Genomic DNA, 21,984 nt, shown 5'->3' with positions numbered 1-21,984 from the left:
CTCCCACTTGAGTTCAGTCGTATCTCCTGGAATGGTATCATCGGCACCTGCATCTGGTTTTTGGAAGTAATCTGTGAGTCACGGGGACTCAGCAATCTCACACCCTCGCGATCAAGACTATTTAAGCTTATGGGTAGGTAAAAGGTATGAGGTGGAGCTGCAGCAAGCACTAGCATATATGGTGGCTACCTTACGCAAATGAGAGCGAGAAGAGAAGGCAAAGCATGTTCGAGAATCTATGATCAAGAAGTGATCCTAGACTACTTACATTCAAGCATAACCCGAGACCGTGTTCTCTTCCCGGACTCCGCCGAAAAGAGACCATCACGGCTACACACGTTGTTGATCCGTTTAATTAAGTTAAGTTTCAGGTTTTCTACAACCGGACATTAACAAATTCTCACCTACACATAACCGCGAGCACGGATTTCGAAAGTTCAAATCCCTGCAGGGGTGTCCCAACTTAGCCCATCACAAGCTCTCATGGTAACGAAGGATATTCCTTCTCCCAGGACGACCCGATTAGACTCGGAGTCCTGGTTACAAGACATCTCGACAACGGGAAAACAAGTCCAGCAAGACCACCCACTGTGCCGACAAATCCCGATAGGAGCTGCACATATCTCGTTTTGAGGGCACACCAGATAAGCTAAGCGTACGGGAGCCAACGTAACCCAAGTTGCCAAGGGACGGCCCCGCACGATACTCTAGGTTGGACCAGCACTTAGAGAAGCACTTGCCCGGGGGTTTAAAATAAACATGACCCTTGAGTCTGTGAAACCCAAGGGAAAAAGGCTAGGTGGCAAATGGTAAAACCAAGGTCGGGCCTCTCTGGAGGAGTTTTATTCAAGGCGAACTGTCAAGGGGTTCCCATTATAACCCAACCGTGTAAGGAACGCAAAATCAAGGAACATAACACCGGTATGACGGAACCTAGGGCGGCGAGAGTGGAACAAAACATCAGGCATAAGGCTGAGCCTTCCACCCTTTACCAAGAATATAGATGCATTAAAGTAGACAATATATAATAGTGATATCCCAACAATAAGCATGATCCAACAAGGAACAAACTCCAATCTTCACCTGCAACTAGCAAGGCTATAAGAGGGGCTGAGCAAAACGGTAACATAGCCAAACAACGGTTTGCTAGGACAAGGTGGATTAGAGGTTTCACATGGCAATATGGGAGGCATGATAAGCAAGTGGTAGGTATCGAGGCATAGGCATAGCAATAGAGCGAGGAACTAGCAAGCAAAGATAGAAGTGATTTCGAGGGTATGGTCATCTTGCCGGCAAAGTTCTCCGAGTTGACGTAAGCTTGATCCTCGTAAGCGTACTCAATGGGTTCCTCGATCACGTACTCGTCTCCCGGCTCTACCCAAAGCAAGAACACAAGCAAAGGGAACCACGATCAACCATGGTGCAATGCGCAAGCAACATGATGCAAAACATGGCATGATATGCGGGATGTGATATGCAATGCATATGCGTGCTCCGGAAGGAAAATATTGAAGCAGGCCTCAACTTGGCAAACCAAGAGTGCTGCTGGAAAGATGGTTTGATTTCGGTCGAAATCGATATAAAGATCACCGGAATCGGATGCACGGTTTGCAAATGGCAAGGAAAGCAATAATGGCACAAAACTGCGATTAAGAGCACGATGCCATCTAAATGCATCAAGAAAAATAAGCTATTGCACTCTAAAATAGCAACAAAGCACATGGCAGTGATCCACTCAAGATGCTTGACAAAATATCACACAATACCACATTCAAACAAGCATGGCAAAAGTGCAAAAGATATCAGGTTCATAGACTTAGTGAAAATAACATGTCAGGATTAACATCAGGAAGGAATGTTTAGAGCAAGATAACAACATGCTATAGGAACATATCATGGCAAAGCAAGGCATGGCATGAATCTACTCAAAGCATGTAACAAAAGTCCCTTACTGACCATAAGCCAAAAAGGATCAGAAAATACAATGGCAACCATGTAAACATAGCAAGTTTCGTTAACAGATTCAGACTTAGCAGACAACTAGACATGGCAGAAACAGAGTTACGTAGGCATGTTTGCGAGCTCGATGCACTCACCACAAGGCATTGCATGACAAGCTAAGCATACACCCAGCAAGAAGACATGATCAATAAGCTAACCATGGAAAGAACAACCTCATAGCATGCAAGGATCAACTACAACAACCTCGGCAAAATTGCTTGACACGTAAACAATCTGCCACGAACATTTTATAGAAGAAGTAGAGCAAGATTGAGTCATGCTAGGGTACTCCATAATTGAAAACAAAGACACGGATGGATAGAGCATAACAATATCTCAAAATCATCCTTACTAAACATGCTCAAAAGAGGCATGGATCACTCCGTAGCAACATGAATACATGGCATAAAAATATCATCAGGGAAATGACTTAGAAGAAGTCTAAGTCCGTGAAATCAGCAACATCACGAGAGCTACTTTACATGCTTGTGCTAGTCACCACATTGATCACAATAATACATGGCATAAACCCCTGTAAAGATGTCATGGCATAGCCCAAAACACATGTAGGGCTCAAGTTCATAGGAGGCACACATTAATCATGGAAAAAATGACAAAACGGAGCTACAGATGCAAATATATGACATGATGAAGTTGCCTAAAAAAATAATGCAAACTAGGGACTTAGGGAAAATCCGAAGTCAACCTAGGGTTACTTTAGCGCTAGATCTAGATCGAGGCACTCTTCCCAAGGCGTCAGGATTCTCTCGCCGGAATAGAAGGTGACCGCCGGAGTTGGAGTCGCCGGCGCTGGTGAGGGGGGGTCGGCGAGGTCGCCGGAGACGATGGCAGCGGGCGGCGCGGAGAAAGGAGGCCGGCGTTGGGCGCGTGCGGCAACCGGCGAGGAAATTGCGGTGGCGCGGCGACCGGACTTAGCGGCAAGGACGGCGGGGCGAAGACTTGGGCAGCGGAGGAGACGAGCCGGGCGGCGGGGTCGAATCGGGCCGGGAGGGCCTCCCGTAGTCTCGGGCGGGCCGGCGGGGATGTGGGTGCGGCTGCCCACGTGGTGGCTCACGGTTGGTCCGGGCGAAGCGGGCGGACGTGTCCGGTCTGATCCGGACGCGTCCGGCGGCGGGAGGAGGAAGAGGCCAGGGTTAGGGTGGATTTTGCCTGAAATTTCGGAGGGGGAGTCATATTTATACATAGAAGGAGCTAGGAGGCTCCAAATGGAGTGCGGTTTTCGGCCACGCGATCGTGATCGAACGTCCGAGATGATGGAGGGGGTTTAGCTGGGTTTTGGGCCACTTTCGAGAGGTGTTGGCCTGCAACACACATGAGGCCTTTACGGTTCCTCGGTTAACTGTTGGAGTATCAAACGAAGTCCAAATGGCATGAAACTTGACAGGCGGTCTACCGGTAGTATACCAAGGCCACTTGGCAAGTCTCGGTCCAATCCGAGAAAGTTTAACACCCGCACATGAAAAGAGGTAAAAGGATACGCCGGAGGACATAGGAGTGCCGGAATGCAAAACGGACAACGGGGAAAATGCTCGGATGCATGAGACGAACACGTATGCAAATGCGATGCACATGATGACATGATATGAGATGCATGACATGGACAAAAGCAACACGAAGAAAAAACTCAACCATGAGGGAATATCATAACTTAGTGCCGGAAATGGCAAGAGTTGGAATACAAATATGGGAAGTTACATATGGGGCGTTACAACACTCCACCACTATGAAAGGATCTCGTCCTGAGATCTAGGACAGGAAAAACTCCGGATATTCAGAACGGAGGTGGTCCTCGCGTTCCCAGGTGGCTCCACGGTCGGAATGATGTGACCACTTCATTATCAGGAATTTGATAGACTTGTTGAGAGTCTTGCGCTCAGTTTCTTCAAGAATAGCAACGGGATGCTCATGATAAGATAGGTCTTCTTGGAGATCAATCTCTTCGTAGTTGATGGTGCGGTCAAGAGTCTTCAAACACTTGCGGAGCTGAGACACGTGAAACACGTCGTGCACGTTTGCAAACTTGGATGGAAGCTCAAGTTAATAGGCGAGATCGCCTCTTTTGCCAATGATCTTGAAAGGACCCACGTATCTAGGGGCAAGCTTCCCTTTGATACCGAAGGGACGAGTACCTTTCATTGGAGAGACGCGGAGGTAGACATGGTCTTCGATCTCGAAAGCGAAGTCATGATGCTTGCTATCATAGTAACTCTTCTAACACGATTGCGCGGCTTTGAGATTTTCACGAATGACTTTGCACATTTCTTCAGCCTCTGTGATCAAGTCATTGCCAAGAAGTTGGCGTTCACCAGTCTCTGACCAGTTAAGAGGAGTACGACACTTTCTGCCTTAGAGAATCTCGAACGGGGCCTTGCCCGAACTCGCTTGGAAGTTGTTGTTGTAGGAGAACTCGGCATATGGAAGACAATCTTCCCACTTCATGCTGAAATAAATGACACATGCCCTGAGCATATCTTCAAGAATTTGATTGACTCGCTCAACTTGGCCACTAGTTTGGGCATGAAAAGCTGTGCCAAAGCGAATGCTGGTGCCCATGGCCTTCTGAAAGGAATCCCAGAACTTAGAGGAAAAGATGCTTCCATGGTCTGAAGATATCAACTGTGGAATGCCGTGCAAAGAGACAATCCTGGAGGTATATAGCTCTGCCAACTGAGCTGTTGTGATAGATTCTTTGATAGGAAGAAAATGAGCCACTTTAGTGAGCTTTTCGATGACGACGAAGATAACATCATTGCCACGCTTGGACTTGGGAAATCCAGTCACAAAGTCCATCTCAATATGGTCAAACTTCCATTCTGGAATGGCAAGAGGTTGGAGGAGACCAGCTGGCCGTTGGTGTTCTGTTTTCACTCTTCTGCAGACATCACATTCATTCACGAACTGAGCAATCTCGCGCTTCATTCGAGTCCACCAATACGACTGGTTGAGGTCATGGTACATGTTTGTACTTCCAAGGTGAATAGACAGGAGTGAATTGTGAGCCTTGTTCATAATGACTTTATGAAGGTCACCCTTAGGAACGACAATTCGATCCTCGAAGAAAAGAGTATCTTTGTCATCAAGGCGATAGCACTTGTACTTGGGTTGACTCTTGGCAATCCCAATATTCACCTTCTTCACCATAGCATCAAGAAGTTGAGCCTCGCAAATCTGATCTCCCAAAGTAGGAGAGACTTGGAGGTTGGCAAGGAATCCTTGAGGAACAATTTGGAGATTAAGTTTGCGGAAAGCTTCACAAAGCTCTGGTTGGTAGGGCTTGAGAATCAAACTGTTGCAGTATGCCTTCCTGCTCAATGCATCAGCAATTACATTGGCCTTGCCTGGAGTATATTCAATACTCGGATTATACTCTTGAATTATTTCGACCCAACGAGTCTGCCTGAGGTTGAGGTTGGGCTGAGTGAAGATATACTTGAGACTCTTATGATCAGTGAAGATGTCCACTTTTCTTCCCAACAAGAGATGCCTCCATGTTAAAAGAGCATGGAAAACTGCCGTCAACTCGAGGTCATGAGTGGGGTAGTTCTTTTCGTTGGGCTTCAACTGGCGAGAGGTATAGGCGACAACTTTCTTCTCTTGCATTAACACAACACTGAGACCTTGCAGGGAAGCATCACAGAAAACCTCGAATGGTTTGGATTCATCAGGAGGAATCAGAACTAGAGCTGTGACTAACTTCTCTTTGTGGGTGTTGAAAGTGATGTCACATTTAGGCGACCAGACATACTTCACATGCTTCTGGACGAGGTTGGAAAGAGGCTTCGCGATCTTAGAGAAATTCTCAATGAACCTTCGACAATAGCTTGCGAGCCCAAGGAAGCTGCGGAGTTGCTTCACATTCTGAGGCGGTTCCCAATTCACAATTGCAGACACCTTCTCAGGATTAACAGATATGCCCTTGGCGGAGATGATATGCCCAAGGTAGAGAACCTCATCGAGCCAAAACTCGCACTTTGAAAACTTCGCATAGAACTGATGTTCTCTGAGTTTGTCCAGCACCAATCTCAAGTGCTTGGCATGATCCTCCTTGTTCTTGGAAAAGACCAAAATGTCATCGAGATAGACCAAGACGAAGTCATTTGTGTAAGGGTTGAAGATGAAGTTCATCATGCGAGAGAAAGTTGGAGGAGCGTTGACAAGGCCCAAAGACATGATAGTGTATTCATATGAACCATAGCTTGTTCTGAATGCTGTCTTGGGGATATCTTGTTCACGAATGCAAATCTGATGATAGCCCATACGGAGGTCAAGCTTGGAGAATACTTGAGAACCTTTGAGTTGCTCGAAAAGCTCGTTGATGTTGGGAAGTGGGTATTTGTTCTTTATGGTCTTCTTGTTCAATGGACGGTAGTCGACACAAAGTCGGTCCGTTCCATCCTTCTTCTTGAGGAAAAGAACACCATAACCCCAAGGAGAAGAACTTGGTCGGATGAGACCCATACGCTCTTGAATATCGAGTTGTTTCTTCAGCTCCTTCAACTCTTTAGGTCCAAGCTTGTAAGGACGTTTGCAAACAGGTTCCGTGCCAGGCTCAAGATCGATAACGAATTCAACTGGCCGGTGAGGAGGCATTCCTGGAAGCTCTTCTGGAAAGACGTCTTGATATTCAAAAACGACTGGAATGTGAGAGATGGCATCCAACTCTCCCTTCTCATTGAGAGAAAACAGTCGAATGGTATCATCACGAGCTGCATAGATGATCACATCCTCAAACGAGTGTGTCAATTTAATATGCCTAGCAGCACAATCAAGTTGAGCCTTGTGCTTAGAAAGCCATTCCATTTCGAGAATTAGATCAATATCCGAGTCACCAAGGACCATTGGAGAAGACGGAAACTTATAGTCGCCCATCGTGATAGTAACATCCGGGACCATCGTGGTAGCCCTCATAGACTTGGTCGGAGAAACCACTCCCATAGGTTTACCCAACATTTCTGAAACGAAGTCATGCTTTGAAACAAGTGATCTTGACATGAAACATGCGATGCACCAGTATCGAAAAGGACTTTTGCAGGAGTAGAGTTAACTGGAATGTTACCCATGATCACTTCTGAAGAGTCCTCTGCCTGAGCTGCGTTCACCATGTTGACCTTTGCAAACTTGGGATTATGCTTGACCACTGCATTGCTAGCAGATCTCACAGGAGGAGGAGGAAGATGCCTCTGGTTGAAGCATTTGTTTGCATAGTGACCCTTTTGCTGACACTTGATGCACGTGACCTCTGAAAGCGGACGGTGATACAGAGCACTTGATCTTGGAGCATGAGATAAAGCCTTGTTCTGAAAGCCTGGGTTGGGTGGGTGGGAAGATCCATTGCCACCTTTGCTCTTTTCCTGATAAGGCTGATGGAATGGAGGAGGAGGAGGCAACCAATACTTTTGCTGCTTAGCTGCCATTTGAGTTGAAGAAGAATAAGGAGTTGCATCCCTGACTCTCTTCTTGGAAGCATCACACTTGAGCTGAGCGGCCTCTTGCTTTAATGCCATATTGTAGAACTCATCATACTTTCTCGGTTCAAAAAGCACAAGAGCTAGTTGCAGATCTTCTCTGAGGCCACCTCTGAACTGATAAATCATGCTCTTTTCGTCAGGGACGTCTTGCTTAGCGAATGAGCGAGCTTCTGGAACATGATGTTGTATTGGTAAATAGACAAGCTGCCTTGCTTCAGATCGCGAAACTCCTCATGCTTGCTCTCAACAACACTCTGAGGGATGTGGTGAGCTCTGAAGTCTTGGCAGAAATCATCCCAGGTAATCACACGACCTCCTCTGGAATCTTTGTATTGTTGATACCACTCTGCAGCTTGGTCTTTGAGTTGGAATGAAGCAAACTTGACAAAGTCCTTAGGCTTGACGTTGCTGCACTCGAAATGTTTTCAGATATCCACGAGCCAATCATCAGCGTATGTGGCCTCGACACAGTTACTAAAAGTCTTTGGCTGGTTTGCGAGGAACTGGTTGAGTGTAGCAAACTGAGTTTTATTGTTGCCATTGCCTTGATTTCCTTGGTTGCGCTCTTGCAAGAGTTGCATAATAAGTTACGTGTTGGTGTTGGGAGCGGCCATCACAGCTTGCCATGCCTCCGGAGGTGGAGGTGGTGGTGGTGGTTCCGTATTCAGACGCGTTGGAGGCGCCATCCTGAAGAGGGTGACATCCATTAGCATCTTGAAAGACATATATTTCAAGCTGAATCAAAAGGATCGAAATTGCAACATATAGTCTTAACATTCGAACAAGAATGAACGAATGAATTCCAAATTAAATGGTCACACTTCCATAAATTGAGAAGCCACTTAGATAGAGGTAGATGAATAAAACAACAAGGTACGGACATGAACAAATACTTGGTAAGGATTACCCAATCACAAACCAAATATCCATGGAAGAAATAATAGAGCTACATGAATTCCCACCTATGAAACTCCCGAAATTTTCCGGTTATGCAATCGTGTGTTGGGGATACATGGGAAGCATAATATCTCACCCAAAACTAGCAAATCCTACATCCAGCTGTATCCATCCTTCAACACATAACCAAGAAACCTTCGGAAATCATTTACCTCAACCTTCAAAAAGCATCCGTTATACGAGTTATGGCAATACTCCCGAACTCCCGCCCCAGTACTGGGTGGCGTCGAGGTTATCTCACCAACAACTGCATAAAAGAGATTTTCGATGTCGGCGAAACTCAGGTATTCCAGAATTGCAACGATAAAATTGTGACGACAACACATTGGAGCTCAACTCCTCGGGACACTGCCACAACCCCTAAATGTCAGGAGGCACCAAGAACAATGTTCTCGTCACAAAACCATCGGAACGATTCCAAGATACCCGCGTGATCCTAAATTTTTTTAGTGAAATTTTAGAAGAGAAGAGTCAAAACTCTATGTCAGGATGCCTCACCAGAGCGACGAAGGGACTGAGCAGTAAAAAGAATCCTACTCTCCGATATATATAATCCTATAAGACTCAAAACATTTTTCTAGACTCAACAACGCCAGCGATTTGATCAAGCAGGGGGCTCCTAGGTTGGGGATGGCTCCGATTACCAACTTGTCACACCCACGATGCAGCTATATCTCCCACATGTCGGAGCACGACTTAGAGGCATAACCGCATTGTAGGCAATGTCGCAAGAGGGGTAATCTTTACACAACCCATGTACTGAATAAGAAAGAGGTACATAGTTGGCTTACAATCGCCACTTCAAACAATACATAAATATAGCATTACAATCATCGAGATACAATCAAGGTCCGACTATGGAACCAAAATAAAGACAACCCCAAATGCATAAGGTCCCCGATCGCCCCAACTGGGCTCCACTACTGATCGTCTGGAAAGGAAATGTAGTATTGTCTTGAGTCCTCATCGAACTCCCACTTGAGTTCAGTCGTATCTCCTGGAATGGTATCATCGGCACCTGCATCTGGTTTTTGGAAGTAATCTGTGAGTCACGGGGACTCAACAATCTCACACCCTCGCGATCAAGACTATTTAAGCTTATGGGTAGGTAAAAGGTATGAGGTGGAGCTGCAGCAAGCACTAGCATATATGGTGGCTACCTTACGCAAATGAGAGCGAGAAGAGAAGACAAAGCACGTTCGAGAATCTATGATCAAGAAGTGATCCTAGACTTCTTACGTTCAAGCATAACCCGAGACCGTGTTCTCTTCCCGGACTCCGCCGAAAAGAGACCATCACGGCTACACACGCTGTTGATCCATTTAATTAAGTTAAGTTTTAGGTTTTCTACAACCGGACATTAACAAATTCCCATCTGCCCATAACCGCAGGCACGGCTTTCGAAAGTTCAAATCCTTGCAGGGGTGTCCCAACTTAGCCCATCACAAGCTCTCATGGTCAACGAAGGATATAACTTCTCCCAGGACAACCCGATCAGACTCGGAATCCCGGTTACAAGACATCTCGACAATGGTAAAACAAGTCCAGCAATACCACCTACTGTGCCGACAAATCCTGATAGGAGCTGCACATATCTCGTTCTCAGGGCACACCGGATAAGTTAAGCGTACGGGAGCCAACGTAACCCAAGTTGCCAAGGGATGGCCCCGCACGGTGCTCTAGGTTGGACCAACACTTAGAGAAGCACTGGCCCGGAGGTTTAAAATAAAGATGACCCTTGAGTCTGCGAAACCCAAGGGAAAAAGGCTAGGTGGCAAATGGTAAAACCAAGGATGGGCCTTGCTGGAGGAGTTTTATTCAAGGCGAACTGTCAAGGGGTTCCCATTATAACCCAACCGCGTAAGGAACGCAAAATCAAGGAACATAACACCGGTATGACGGAAACTAGGGCGGCAAGAGTGGAACAAAACACCAGGCATAAGGCCGAGCCTTCCACCCTTTACCAAGTATATAGATGCATTAAAGTAGACAAGATATAATAGTGATATCCCAACAATAAACATGATCCAACAAGGAACAAACTCCAATCTTCACCTGCAACTAGCAACGCTATAAGAGGGGCTGATCAAAGTGGTAACATAGCCAAACAATGGTTTGCTAGGACAAGGTGGGTTAGAGGTTTGACATGGCAATATGGGAGGCATGATAAGCAAGTGGTAGGTATCGAGGCATAGGCATAACAATAGAGTGAGCAACTAGCAAGCAAAGATAGAAGTGATTTCGAGGGTATGGTCATCTTGCCGGCAAAGTTCTCTGAGTTGACGTAAGCTTGATCCTCATAAGCGTACTCAATGGGTTCCTCGATCACGCACTCGTCTCCCGGCTCTACCCAAAGCAAGAACACAAGAAAAGGGAACCACGGTGCAATGCGCAAGCAACATGATGCAAAACATGGCATCATATGCGGGATGTGATATGCAATGCATATGCGTGCTCCGGAAGGAAAAGATTGAACCAGGCCTCAACTTGGAAAACTAAGAGTGCCGCTGGAAAGATGGGTTGATTTGGGTCAAAATCGATATAAAGATCACCGGAATCGGATGCACGGTTTGCAAATGGCAAGCAAAACAATAATGGCACAAAGCTACGATTAACAGCACGATGCCATCTAAATGCATCAAGAAAAATAAGCTACTGCACTCTAACATAGCAACAAAGCACATCGCAGTGATCCACTCAAGATGCTTGACAAAAGATGAACACTGAGCTGCGGCTAAATCACACAATAGCAGGTTCAAACGAGCATGGCAAAAGTGCAAAAGATATCAGGTTCACAGACTTAGTGAAAATAACATGTCAGGAATTAACATCAGGAAGCAATGTTTAGAGCAAGATAACAACATGCTACCGGAACATATCATGGCAAAGCAAGGCATGTAATGAATCTACTCAAAGCATGTAACGAAAGTCCCTTACTGACCATAAGCCAAAAGTGATCAGAAAATACAATGGAAACCATGTAAACATAGCAAGTTTCGTTAATAGATTCAGACTTAGCAGAAAACTGGACATGGCAGAAACAGAGTTATGTAGGCATGTTTGCGAGCTCGATGCACTCACCACAAGGCATTTCATGACAAGCTAAGCATACACCCAGCAAGAAGACATGATCAATAAGCTAACCATGGCAAGAACAACCTCATAACATGCAAGGATCAAATACAACAACCTCGGCAAAACTGCTTAACACGTAAACAATCTGCGAGGAACATTTTATAGCAAAAGTAGAGTAATATTGAGTCATGCTAGGGTACTCCATAATTGCAAACAAATACATGGATGGATAGAGCATAACAATATCTCAAAATCATACTTACTGAACATGCTCAAAAGAGGCATGGTTCACTCTGTAGCAACATGAATACATGGCATAAAAATATCATCAGGGAAATGACTTGGAAGAATTCTAAGTCCCTGAAATCAGCAACATCACGAGAGCTACTTTGCATGCTTGTGCTAGTCACCACATTGATCACAAAAATACATGGCCTACACCCCTGTAAACATGGCATGGCATAACCCGAAACACATGTAGGGCTCAAGTTCATAGGAGGCACACATTAATCATGGCAAAAATGACAAATGTCCATAATCTGTTAAGAAACAGAAACTAACATCACATAGCACTCTTGCAACAGCATTTAGGGCATCAAGATGAACTCAAATTAACATGGTGCAATGGAATGAAATGAAGTGCACATATAGAAGAACAATTTGATATGCTACACGCCCAAAACGGAGCTACAGATGGAAAGATATGACATGATGAAGTTGCCTAAAAAATAATGCAAACTAGGGACTTAGGGAAAATCTGAAGTCAACCTAGGGTTACTGTAGCGCTGGATCTAGATCGGGGCACTCTTCCCGAGGCGGCCAGATTCTCTTGCCGGAGTAGAAGGTGACCGCTGGAGTTGGAGTCGCCGGCGCTGGTGAGGGGGGGGGCGGCGAGGTCGCTGGAGACGACAGCAGCGGGCGGCGCGGAGAAAGGAGGACGGCGTTGGGCGCATGCGGCGACCGGCGAGGAACTTCCGGCAGTGCGGCACCCGGACTTGGCGGCGGGGGCGGCGGGGCGAAGACTCGGGCGGTGGAGGAGACGAGCCGAGCGGCGAGGTCGAATCGGGCCGGGAGGGCCTTCCCGGGCTCGGGCGGGCCGACGGTGATGTGGGCGCGGCTGCCCACGTGGCGGCTCACGGTTGGTCCGGGCGAAGCGGGCGTACGTGTCCGGTCCGATCCGGACGCGTCCGGCGGCGGGAGGAGGAAGAGGTTAGGGTTAGGGTGGATTTTGCCCGAAATTTCGGAGGGGGAGTCCTATTTATACATAGAAGGAGCTAGGAGGCTCCAAATGGAGTGCGGTTTTCGGCCATGCGATCATGATCAAACGACCGAGATGATGGAGGGGGTTTACCTGGGTTTTGGGCCACTTTGGAAAGGTGTTAGGCTGCAACACACACGAGGCCTTTACGGATCCTCGGTTAACCGTTGGAGTATCAAACGAAGTCCAAATGGCACGGAACTTGACAGGCGGTCTACCGGTAGTATACCAAGGCCGCTTTGCAAGTCTCGGTTCAATCCGAGAACATTTAACACCCCCACACGAAAAGAGGTAAAAGGAGACGCCGGCGGACATAGGAGTGCCGAAATGCAAAACGGACAATGGGGAAAAATGCTCGGATGCATGAGACGAACACGTATGCAAATGCGATGCACATGATGACATGATATGAGATGCATGAAATGGACAAAAGCAACATGAAGACAAAACCCAACCACGAGGGAATATCATAACTTAGTGCCGGAAATGGCAAGAGCTGGAATACAAATATGGCAAGTTACATATGGGGCATTACATCCTGTGTGCTTCTTTCCCTTGAAAATACATATCAAGAGTACAAGAATCAAGAAAAGCAACAACACCCTTGCAATTAGAACACATGTCCTGATCCTTTTCCAGAAGCTCTTCTTGCATTTGCTAGGCACTGATGGCAGTTGTGTCGGTGAAGGAGAAGGCACAGTTCCAGGACAGGGTTCCAATTGTGACCCACACAGGAAAGCGTTCCCTAAGAAGGAACTAGTCGGGAATTTCTACAAAGGAAGGTGGTATTGGACCACTTAGGTTGTTGTTCCTCACATTCAAATGCCTCAATTTGGCGAGACGTAGGCCAGGGATGGGTCCAGAAAGAGAGTTGTTCTGGAGAAGGATTGCAATAAGTCCATTGAGATTTTGCACGCTCAATGGGATTTCCCCATCGAGAGTGTTGTAGCAGAGGTCTTGGAATGTCAAGCTGGATGAAAGTGTAGTTGGTATGATTCTACACAGATTATTATGCTGCAGATAGAGGGAATGAAGAGAAGGAATAGATCCTACATCAGGAGTGAGGCCAATAGTCATGCGATTAGACCGGAGGCTCAACACCTCTAGGGAATCAAGCTTGCCAGGCATATCAGAGGGTATTGGGCCAAAGAGTCAGGCAGCAGGTAGGTGTAGTGTGTGTACACGGCTATTGTCCGGTGTGCATGTCACTCCCAGCCAAGAAGTGCAGACAGGTGTCGTGGAGCTCCATTTGAGCTTCCTTCCATGGGGCAGGGATGCAGCAAATGCAAGAAGAGCTTGTTTGTCGTAGTTCAAATCGGCACTTTCAGCATACAGGATGCATGCAAAGAGAATAGCAGTGGACAGAGATGCTGCATTAGTTGTTCGCACTTGCTGAAAGCCTATAGATTTCAACTTTGTAGTCGATGCTTTCTCATAAGCTCTTCACTCTTATCTTGCCAGGCGGAAATAGAGAGACTGTCCTAGTGCCTCCCTCCCTCGTGTCATCCGCCGCAAGATCCAGCTGTCCTCCGGCTAGAGTCACGCGCCGATTGAGAGCTATGGCCGAGAGGAGGGTGAGGAGTCAGCTCAATCTGCACCAAAAGCGGCTGGCATTGCACGGAGGCGGCACAGGGAGAGGGAGCGAGCAAAGCCCGCGCCAGCCGGACCGCTGCCGCTCGCTCGCAGGAGAATAGAGGGAGTGGAGAGCATGGCGATCTCACTGCACGCCAGCGACTGTTGCTTTATACATATAATGGGGCAAAAGCATTTTTCGATAACAGAAGTTGGTCATGTTGTAGCATTTAATTGTTCCGTACAAGAATGAGACTGAGTATTCTATGCTTGCCACATGCACAAGCCTGAGCATATTTGACATGATAGCTGTTGCTGCATGTGAAGAGTTGGTTAATAGGAAGAAGTTCCTAATTGACTTCCTTGAGTAATTTGTGTAGAAAGTTATTTGCTTTTATCATTGTGTAGTGGAAGTATAGTTTATTTGGATGCGTTTGCTTGCAAAAAATGAAGAATAGTTATGTTAGGAAGTTGCGCTAGCTTTGACGATCTAAGCATTGATGGAATGTTGTCTTGCATTGCCAATACATTGAGTAATTCAATTGCAAGTCTGTAAGCAGTTCTCTTCAAATGAGAAAAATATATACTCCCTCCGTCCCATAATGTAAGATGTTTTTTGACACTACACTAGAGTCAAAAAACTTCTTACATTTTGGGAAGGAGGGAGTACATGCTTCACTTAATGGCCGCTCCTTCTATTTAAGTAGCATTGCAATTATATTCACCGCAATTATAATTCACGTACATATGCAGTTTGATTCCATGTGAAGTCTATGACTGATTATCTATGAAATTCTTCGGGTTTGCTTCCTTGAGTTGAATTTAGCAAAAAATATATGTTTAATTATACGGAATTTTTAAGGTAATATATAGTTGGTTTGCTTGCTACTACTGCACTTGTTATTCTAGGTTGGTTTGATTGTTATAGCTATTATTTCAAATTTATTGATATTGCTATTTTTCTTCTTCACGTAGATAAATTTACTTGGAATCATACCCCATTGTCGCGAGGTCAAGTCGCGACCCTCGAGTAATCTTTTCTTTTCTCATGAGTGACTCTCATAGTTTCTCAGACTTGGCCAAACATGCTTCATAGGAACCGGTGATGTCCCGTTGTAATGCATGAGCATTTGTGCTAGTAAATCAAAAAGAAATAGAAAAGGGCCAAAAACCAGGGTGTTACATCAGTCAGCTATCAAGTTCTTAAAGGAATTGGTGTGCCATTTTGGAGTACCGGCATGGATCATTACCGACAACAGCACCCAGTTCACGAGCCGCGCCTTCATGCAATATGTTCATGCCCTTGGAAGCAAGATCTCATTTTCCTCTGTCGCACATCCCAGAAGCAATGGACAAGCTGAGAGGGCGAACACTGAAGTGCTACGAGGACTCAAAACAAGAACCATTGATACACTGCAGAAGCATGACAGACGGTGGATCAACGAGCTGTTGGTAGTTCTTTGGTCCCTGAGAATGACACCAAACCGAGCTACCGGGAAGACTCCGTTCTCCGTAGTCTATGGGGCAGAAGTAGTTATCCCCATAGAACTCATTTACGGGTCCCCTCGAGTGCTTGCCTACAATGAAGTAGCGCAAGATCATCACAGAAGTGACGACGCTATGCTACTCAAGGAAAACCGTCTCCGGGCTGCTACACGTGCTGCACGCTATCAGCAAGCCATGCATCGCTATCACAGCCGCATGGTTCATGCCTGATGTTTTGAGGAAGGCGACCTTGTCCTTAGGCGCGTTCAGTCCGCCAAGGGTACAAACAAGTTGACACCAAAGTGGGAAGGCCCTTACCGGGTAGTTCGAGTCACCATACCTGGCGCAGTTTGTCTGGAGACCGAAGATGGCATTCAATTGCAAAACTCATGGAATATTGAGCATCTCCGCAAGGTCTACCCATAAGGTGCGACTATCGGGTTTTCCCTGGCAGCCACCCTTTTGTACAGGCCTTGAATCAGTTGCGTGTAACCCCTTGTACAAAGCCATGAGCAGACCCTGAGCAACAGAGAAATGAACGAAGTGCTGGGGGCCTCCGACAAGTTGCATGCATGCATGAGCATTTCAAGAGCATTGTATAAGCATTTCATGAGCATTTGCATATGCATATAGATAAGGTCGCTGCCAGATTACGGGTTCGACAAACCCTCGTGAGGTTCAAAGTCTGGGGTGTGTGCGAAGAACACTCTCTCCCCGACTCGCATGCTCAACGATTCCACGGCGGAGCTCGACGGAACCAAAGAATAAGGAGGTTTATACTGGTTCGGGCCACCTTGCAGTGTAATACCCTACTCCAGTTTGTGGGTGGATTGCCTCGAGGGGCTGAGGATGAACAGCCTCGGGAGGTGAGGTGTTCTTGAGCTAGGTGAGCTGGTGAGCTCGTCAGGGTGGAATGAATCCGACCCCCCTCTATGGTGGTGGCTAAGTCCTATTTATAGCAGCCTTGGTCCTCTTCCCAAATGTTAGGCGGGTAGGGATCCCACAACAGCCAAGTTGGAGGGGGACAACTAGTACAAGCTATCCTGACAAAAGGTGGTCTTCGCCTGCCAAAGGCTCTGGTGGTGATTCTGCTGTGGGCTCGGCGATGACGTTCGTCTTGCCGTCCTGGCGGTCTTGGTCTTGTTGCACCGATATGGAAACCTTTTCCTGATGCCTCGGGACCCCATGCCTGCGCTTGCCTGCTTAGCACCAAAGAGGAAACTGGTACACTACGCCCACTGGCGCCCGCCTGGCCTTGGTCGTCATGTCTCACGTCATGTGAAACCCCTTGCATAGATATCTCTGCTCCTCGGGAGCCGGCCTAGTGAGGCCACCCCCAGGGAGGTCTTGGTGTCATCCGCCTCGTGAGGCTTGGACCCTCGTGAGGGTCTTGGGTGGTCGCTACTGAAGCTGGGCCATACCAGGCCGTTGGTGGAGCCACGCTCACGCCCCGCAGGCAGGCAAGTCTGCGTACCCCCGTTCCCAGGACGCCGATAATAGCCCCCAGGCCCAAGGCGCGCTCGAACTTGGCTTCGAGGCGAAGCCAAAGGGCAAGTGTAGAGTGCCGCAGGGCCAACCGCCTGCGGCCTTGGTTGACGCATGGCGATCGATGGGATGTGGGTGCCTCTGCTTCCCCATGTTGGCTCGGCAACCGTCTGATTTGACAAGACACCACTGCATGCAGGAGAAAATCATCATTCACTACAAAAAGACACTTCCGTGATGATACATGTTTGTCACAGTAGGTCATGTTTTCTGTCATGCATGTACATCCATGATGATTTTATGACAGAATCAAGATAGTCATACCTGTACTGTCGTAGAAGTGTTCGATGACATTACCAAAATTATCATCACAGAAATGTCCACTTCCATGACGATAAATGGCACGTCATGAAAGTGCTTTCGTCAAGGGTGACTGACATGTGGCATCCACCGTAACGGGTCGCCGTTAAGCTATTGGGTCCGGTTTCGAATCTGATATCCCGTTAACAGCCCAGACCAATGGGGATTTTCCACATGTAAAATGCTTATTGGCCGGAGGAAACACGTGTTGGCTCACCATTGGGACATATGTCATCCACTCATTGGATAGGAGGCGCCTATGATAGGTCGACATGTGGCACGGCCCAATAGTGGCCCATTCCGGTGAAAAAGGCCGCCCTAGTAAAAATTAGCAGGCCGACCCATATAAGGCCTACTTGTGTCAGATCCATTTAAGCCCACAGCCCATACGAGATGTGCCACTTCGGCCCGTCAATGGCCCGTTAACGATTTGACACCATTGCAGTCCATCGTCAGTTCGAGCCCGTTAACAACCCGCTATATATTTGGGGTCAATATCGGCCTGATTTGATTTCAGCCTATTAACGGCCCATTCAAGGGATGGGCCAATTTTTAGGATGTACATCTTTCGGCCTTTTAGCGACCCATTTAAGTGTTGGGCCAATTTCCGGCCCGGCGTGTCTTTCAGCCTGTTGACGGCCCATAAATGAGTTGGGCCATTTGTAGTCAGACCTTTTTTTTGGCCTTTTAGCGACCCATTTAAGTGTTGGGCCAATTCCTGCCCGGTGTGTTTTCCAGCCTGTTGACGGCCCATAAATGAGTTGGGCCATTTGTAGTCGGACCTGAGTTTTTTTCCTTTTAACGGCTCATGCTCTTCATGGTCCAATACCATCCCTGTCGGAGTAAATAGCCATGGGTAGCCTAGCCGACTTCCCCTGGCCCTTCTGAAAAAATTACGAGCCCGTCCGGCTCTCGAGAGCCCAAGACATGGGGCCGCCTTCCCCTTGCTGGCTGTCATCCAGGCCAGCTTTCGGAAGGCGGCCCGACTTTAGCCCTCATGAAGAAAGCCACGGGAGGGCCGACTTCGAGAAGCCGGCCATGAGAAGGCCGACTCCAAGAAGCCGGCTCCCATAAAGCGGTCGAGACCGTACCCTCAAAGTTTGCACCCACCTAACGGCGGTGCGACGGGGCGTGGCTATAGTGAAGCCTGCCACCCCCGAATCCCGGAGCACGCCTGGCACAGTGCGCCGTACGGAGTGGCCATGACCTGTCCGGCGCGGCACTGTTGCCATGTTGACCCTGATGTCACCCACGACGGGCCGCCAGCGCGGCCCACAGACGGTGGGCCCCTTCGGGCAGAGAGACACCCAAAGGCGGCCACGCCTCCCCCCAGTCGGCCCAAGACAGAGCCGACTCCCCACAGCCGGCCTGCCACCTCCCTCAAAGGAGACGCCCCGTTAAGGAGACAAGACGCGGTGAGGCTACAGCGATCGCCCGACGGGCGGCGGCACTGTAGCCACGCCTACCACGATGAAGCCCACATCACCAAGATGGAGCCACAGTAACCAGCCGCCGACCAGGCCCTGGACAGTGGGGCCTGCCTGTCGACCAAGGGGCCGGCAGCCGGCGGGACCCGCCAGTCGGCAGGCCCCAGCAGCTGGCGCGGAAGCCGGCGAGCGCAGTCACAGACGGCTGGGCCCCGCGCCCAGTCGGATTACCATTGTACCCCCGGGGGGTGGGCCTATATAAACCCCCCGAGGCACCCATGCAAAGGGTTCGACCCCCTGCTAGTCCTAGACACCACACAAGGAGAAGAAGCAGGCTAGCCGTGCCCTTCTTCCTCCTCCCACCAAACAGCTCAAGGAGCATTGTGTAGCTACTTGTCCATCTAGTGATCATGCGGAGACCCCGCAGAGCAGCAGTAGGGGTGTTATCTCCAAGGAGAGCCCCGAAGCTGGGTAAGATCCGCCGGCGTGCATGTCTTTGCCTTATCCCGTTTCCAGGCACCGGCGATGTCTTACTGGCTCCCACAATGATAAGCCACCCGTTGGCATATGTCGCACCTACCACCCGACATTTGGCGCCCACCGTGGGGCCAGGTGCACCGTCGTCCGGAGACCTGTTCTGGACGGGAACCCTTTTCCTCCCCCGCGAGCGTAGCCAGCCCGGCACGCCCGATGGCGCTTGCCACGACGCGCTGCAAGGCGTCACCAACGCCTGCGCAGCGAGAAGCCTCGCTGATCTCCTCGACAAGACCCTCATCTCCGACGAGCTCGCCTACGATGCGGGCACTGACCACCTCGCCAACCTCCTCGGCCAGCTCCATGTCTCCAGCGAGCCCGCTGTGGATCTGGAGTCGGTTGGCTCCACCGATCCGATGCCAGTTGACTCCGACACGGCCTCCTACGACACCTTCCCCACCAACGTCACGATCTACAACGACCCGCTTCCCCGAGCCGGTGGCTGCGACGCTGTCACCACCGAAGTGATGGTTGTCGGCCACGGCGGCCCGGCCAACGAGAGCGACCACAACGCCCTGCACGCGGCGGCCCACGACTTGTCCACCCCCTCCCGGCTAATGCCGACGACGAAGCACTCGAGGCACGCCGCCTCGCCCTCCTCACAGAGGGCCGGAGGCTGGCTTCCGTAAGACGCCTCACTGAGGCCTACCAGCGCGAAGCTGACCGCGCCGCCTTCGGCACGCCGGCCCCGGGCGGGCCAAGCCGGGCCGGCCTTGTCAAGCAACGCGGCGCCGTCATCGCCGACATGCTGGGAGTCGACCGCCCGGTCTATACCACTCCGCTCGAGAACTTGCGTGCCGCCCAGGCGGCCGTAGACGAGTTGGACGACTTGGAGGCCGAAGACCTCCCCCACATGATCCGGCGCATCCAGCAACTGATTGATGCAGCCGCGCAGCGACATGAAGCCGACGCCCGCGCGGAAATCCCTCCCCCGCGCCGAGATCACGGCGCGACGTCTCGGACACCGACTACGAGCAACACCCGCGCGCGGCGCGAGAAAGAGCCGGCTGCCAGCCGCAGCCGGACCCGAATCTCCATCGAGCGAGACGCGGACGGCCATCCCCGAGCCATGGAATGGCGGGGCAACCCGCCTCCACCTCCACCCCGTGGAGAGAGATATCCCGCCCCGCCGCCAGTGGCGCACCCGACTCTCAGCGGCCAGCTAGGTCGCCGCGAAGGAGTCAGCGAGAACGACGCCCGCCATCGGATCGACCGCCTGGCGTGATCCCTGGCGTTGGAAGAAGAAGACGATGTTGGCCCGCCTTGTTTCGGCCCCCGCATCCGCGACGAGCCCTTACCCAAAGGGTTCTCGCTCCCAAGAGACACGCCCAAGTACAACGGCTCCGTGAAGCCGGAAGATTGGTTGATCGACTACTCCACGGCGGTTAGCATAGCCAACGGCAACCGGCGCGTTGCCGTGAAGTACGTGCCCCTCATGCTGCAAGGCACGGCGTGGACCTGGCTCAACAGCCTCAAGCCGCGCAGCATCAACAGCTGGCTGGACTTCACAGAAGCCTTCATCCGCAACTTCACCAGCACCTACAAGCGGGCTCCCAAGCCCAGACAGCTCTCCTTGTGCGTACAAGGCCCCGCCGAGTCCAGTCGCGACTACCTCACGCGTTGGGCCGAGCTCCGCAACTCTTGCGAAGGGGTGCACGAGGTGCAAGCCATAGAATACTTCACAGCCGGATGCCGAGAAGGCACCCTCCTCAAGCACAAGCTCCTCTGCGACGAGCCGACTACCCTCGACGAGCTTCTGGACATAGCGGACAAGTACGCCACCGCCCACTCCTCGATGAAGACCGAGCTTCGGGTAGACGCGTCCGGGAAAGTACTTAACCCGGCGCCCAAGACGCCGGCTGGGGATTCCGGCCGACGCCCACACTCGAACGACCACAAGCGCAAGGGCCCCGCGCCGCCTCCCGCCAGTCGGCAGGTGGCCACGGTTGAAGACGCGCCGCTTGAAGGGCGACCCGCGCCCAAGAAGCCCAAGGGCGACAGGCCGGCTTGGCAGCCGGCCTTCTCCTACGAGCAAACTCTCGACGCCCCATGCAAGTTCCACAGCGGCGCGAAGCCGTCCAACCACACAACCCGGAAGTGCCATTGGCTCACCCGGATCTCCAAAGGCGAGGGGCTCACGCCGCCTCCGCCTGCCGGCCCGCCGCCTTCGGCCCCGCCGCCTCCGACCGCTCGGCCCGCAGTCGGAGCCGTGCACGACGAATTCCCCGACGAGCAAGCAACCTACATCGTCTTTACAAGCGAGCCCGAAGACCGGCGTAGTAGACACTGAGAGCACCAGGAAGTCAGCGTGGTCGCTGCCAACCCCGCCGGACACATGCAT

The 21,984-nt window shown here is 50.0% G+C and overlaps 1 pseudogene; it reads right to left on the bottom strand.

Moving 5' to 3' along the window:
- Nucleotides 1-12,296: 12,296 nt before the first annotated feature.
- Nucleotides 12,297-21,984, bottom strand: part of LOC125532810 — a 55,085-nt pseudogene continuing 45,397 nt past the window's right edge.

This window comes from Triticum urartu, chromosome 1 (genome assembly GCF_003073215.2).
Source record: "Triticum urartu cultivar G1812 chromosome 1, Tu2.1, whole genome shotgun sequence".
NCBI lineage: Eukaryota > Viridiplantae > Streptophyta > Magnoliopsida > Poales > Poaceae > Triticum > Triticum urartu.
This window is presented reverse-complemented; position numbering and strand designations above follow the sequence as displayed.